This window comes from Mus pahari, chromosome X (genome assembly GCF_900095145.1).
Source record: "Mus pahari chromosome X, PAHARI_EIJ_v1.1, whole genome shotgun sequence".
NCBI lineage: Eukaryota > Metazoa > Chordata > Mammalia > Rodentia > Muridae > Mus > Mus pahari.
The window spans coordinates 11,951,339-11,955,748 of NC_034613.1; positions in this window are offsets into that span (position 1 = coordinate 11,951,339).

Genomic DNA, 4,410 nt, shown 5'->3' on the forward strand with positions numbered 1-4,410 from the left:
CGGATAGGGTAGTCTCTGGATAGTCCATCCTTTCATCTTAGCTCTAAATTTTGTCTCTGTACCTATATCCTTTCATGAGTATTTTGTTCCTTATTCTAAAGAGGAATGAAGTATCCACACAATGGTCATCCTTCTTGGTTTTCTTCTGTTTTGCAAAATGTATCTTGGGTATTCTAAGTTTCTGGGCTGTTTATTCTTATTACCTGCCCTGATCTCTGGGGACGGTACACACAATGGAGCCTTCCTGGTGCTGCTAACCACTCCCAAACCCTCAAGGTGCACACTTCCTGTGTGAAATCTACAGATGCCCTGCTTCCCGGGGACCCCTGCTGGATGGTACAGAAGATGGAAAATCTGTTCAAGCTCAAAATCACTCAACCTTGATCATGACCACCTGGTGGTACCTTTGGATTCTGGTTCCTTCCCCAATCCTATGTGCCCATCCACCAAACTGATACAGCACTCACTGTCTCCCTTCTGTTGGGGTTGGGGGTGGCCGGGGCAGCTACCAGGACCTCTGCTTTGATCTTACAAGGGAATAATTATTACAGTCTGAGAGCAGCCATTGATTTAGATACAGAGAGAATAGAATCTTCCATCAGTCACCTTCAGGAATCATTGACTTCATTATCAGAAGTAGTACTGCAGAATAGGAGGGGATTAGACTTAACTTTTCCTTCAACAAGGAGGTCTTTGTGATGCTTAACTCCTCCCCTTGGTTAACCAACCTCATATCCACCTTGTTAGAACCCCTAATTGTTCTCTTGCTAGTGTTGACATTTGGACACTGAATATTAAACAAACTTATAGCCTTTATAAAAGAAAGAATAGGAACAAAACAGCTGGTGGTTCTGTGCCAACAATATGAGACCCTAAGGACAGGACCTGAAGAATATGAGTTAGTTACCCAAGACCCCTGAGCATAGCTCCAGGATTGGAGCTTATACAAGAAAAGGAGAGGAATGAGGGACCCTAAGTGATTTTCCAGTCCCACACCCTTCTTACAGCTTCCCCCTCCCACCTGGGGACAAGTCTAGGCAAAGTTCCATTCTCCACCCACAAGAACATTCTTGAGTAAAAAAATTCTCAGAATATACTGACTGATAGTTGCGAGTTCAAATGTGTGTCATGCTTGCTAGCCAATAGATTTAACGGTCAATATGCTTAGCCAATAAAGTTAGAACTGTAACCTTGCTGATGTAACCTATGCCCCTAAAAAGTATAAAAACTGCTTGAAATAGCCATTTGGGGGTCACATTCTTAGTAACTTGCCTTAAGGGACTAACTGAAGGTCCATCCCAATGACCTGGAAAATAAACCTTTTGCTTTTACATCAAAAAAAAAAAAAAAAGAATTTTCTTCTCATATCAACTGGCATATGATGCCTTGTGTTGGTGATCCAGTGTCTGAGAAATTTGGGGGGGAGGGAGTCCAGGTCGATTGAGAATGTTGGTCTTCCTATGGGGCCAACCTCCTCCTCAGGTTCTTCCAGTTTTTCCCCAATTCAACCACAGGGGTCTCGAGCTTCTGTCCATTGGTTGAATGCTAGTATCTGCATCTGACTCTTACAGCTGCTTCTTGGGCCTCTCAGAGGCAGCCATGCTAGGCTCCTGTCTTCAAGAACACCACAGTGTCAGTAACATTATCAGGGCCCCGGGCCTCCCCTTGAGCTGGATCCCAATTTGGGCTGGTTGCTGGACCACCTCTTCCTCAGGCTCTTCTCCATTTTTGTCCCTGCAGTTCCTTCAGAGAGGAACAATTCTGGGTCAGAGGTATCGACTGTGGGATAACACACCCATCCCTCCACTTGATGCCCTGTCTTTCTACTGGAGACAAGTTTCCTCTTCCCATTCTTAGGCATTTCTTCTAAGCTCCCTCTCTTTGAGTCCTGAGAGTCTCTCACCTCCCAGGTCTCCAGAACATTCTAGAAGGTCCCCACTTCCTACCTCCTAAGGTTGCCTGTTTCCATTCTTTCTGCTTGCCCTTGGGGCTTCAGTCCTATTCTGTCCCATGTTCCCCTCTTCCCCTCCCGGTCCCCTTTACCACCCGGGTCCCTCCCTCCCTCTCCCCTTCATAACTGCTTTCTTCTCCATCCCAAGTGGAATTGAGGCATCCTCACTTGGGTCCTTTGGCTTGTTAATCTTCTGAGTCCTGTGGATTGTGTCCTAGGTATTCTGTACTTTTTATTTGGCTAATATCCACTTATTAGTGAGCACATATCATGTATGTCCTTGAAGTCTAGAGTGTCAAAAAGGGATTAAAGAAAAAAATAAATAAATTATTTTTTTCTTCTCATGTGTTATTTGACAAAAAAATTTTACATACTCACACATTGAGGGCACAAGGAAATACATTTTTTTCATGCTCTTGAAAGGACAAAGAAGTAGTAGTACTGGTGAACACTACCAGTAATTACAATATCTAACTCACATAATTTCTAGAAAAAAACAAATATAGTAGCTGATGAATAGTAGGAGATGAAGAATATGAGAACAAATTGCTTAACCTGATGTCTTCTTTATCATAAACAATTGAGGTTAAGAAGCTCTAATATGTGTTACTGGCAATGTGCCTTTAATCCATTACAGAGAGAAGTTTCGGCTGATAGTGACTTCTGTGGGTGGTGAGGAACGGAGGAAGCCCTGACTGAAGGACATCTTGTTGACATGGGCACCAACAGTGTTGTGTAAACGTACATATCCTAAGACCCATAGGAAAACAGCAAAGCCTGCCCTGGGCTAGGTGCAGAGAAATGTCAAGCCTTCCTTCCTAGTCCTAGTGTGAATGTTGATAGCCTTTGTGAAAAAATGTCCACAGCAGCTTCTTCACCCCCATATATTTAAAGCCTAAAAATTTCACTTCTACATAGCTTGCTCCTACTAAGATTAACTAAGCCCATCTCCTAGATCCATCTGTAATCCCTGCCTCTTTGTGCTTCTGTATGTAATAACCCACTTCCATGTTCAACTCTATATAATATACTTGCTGAGCTTCTAGGTTGCTGAGGCTTCTCCATGGGAGCCCAGTCTACCTGACCCAAGCTTCTCTGTATGTCTGTGTGCTTATCTTTTCTTCACTCCCTTGTCACTCTAGTCAGGTCAGGTTTCTGAGATGATATCAGGAATTCAGAGGTGTGTGGTGTGCATGCTGTGCACCAGTGTTTGATGGAGAAAGAACCCAGGGTCTTCCTGATATGGCTGTCTCCTGTGAGGTTATGCCAAAGCCTGGCAAACACAGAAGTGGATGCTCACAGTCAGCTATTGGTGGAACACAGGGCTCCCAATGGAGGATGTAGAGAAAGTACCCAAGGAGCTGAAGGGGTCTGCAAACCTATAGGTGGAACAACAATATGAACTAACCAGTACCCCAAGAGCTCATGTCTCTAGCTGCATATGTAGCAGAAGATGGCCTAGTTGGCCATCTTTGGAAAAAGAGGCCCCTTGGTCTTGCAAACTTTATATGCCCCAGTACAGGGGAACACCAGGGCCAGGAAGTGGGAGTGGGTGGGTAGGGGAGCAAGCGGGGAGGGTATAGGGGTCTTTTGGGATAGCATTTGAAATGTAAATGAGAAAAATACCTAATAAAAATTGGAAAAAAAAACAACCCAGGGTCTTGAGTATACTAAATATACACCATACCACTGAATTACAGCCCCAGCCCATTTTATAATCCCTGAAAGTATGGTCTTCACAATGTCATAAATTTATTGAAAAAAAATTCTTATGTCTTCTAAATTGTTACATTGTTAAGAGTGAATAAAGGATTCAATAGAAGTTTGCTTGCTAGTAACATGCCCAATTACATACTCTGCATCTACATTTATTTTTATTATTGCTTGTGTTTTGAGGCACAGTCTTTTGTTATATAATGTTGACTGAACTAGAAGTTACTAAGCAGCCCAGGCTTGCCTCAAATCTGCCATCCTCCTGTCTTACCCTTCAAGTGATGGGATTACAGATATGAAAGACCATGTGTGTATGTACATTTCTAACCATGCATTTCACTAATAAAGAATGAAGTTCTTCATTATTTCTGTTATCCCTCAGCCTAGAATTTAAGGAATGCTCATTGACCAACATACTAACATAGTCATTGTTTAGAATCCCATCTGTCTGCAGTTCAGGAGTGCAGGAGGCTGAGGCATAGAGGTCAAGATCAGGCAGGACTACATAGTGTGTCTGAAGCTAGCCTGGGCTGTACAGCAAGACCTAGACTCGGGATAGTAGGTAAAGGCTGGGGAAATTACCAAATAGCTTTTTGTGTCACTTCCTATGTTTCTTTCTTGAAAAAAAAAAAAAAACATTTATTTATTTTATGTATGTGAGTACACTGTAGCTGTCTTCAGACACACCAGAAGAGGGCATCAGATCCCATTACAGATGGTTGTAAGCCACCATGTGGTTGCTGGAA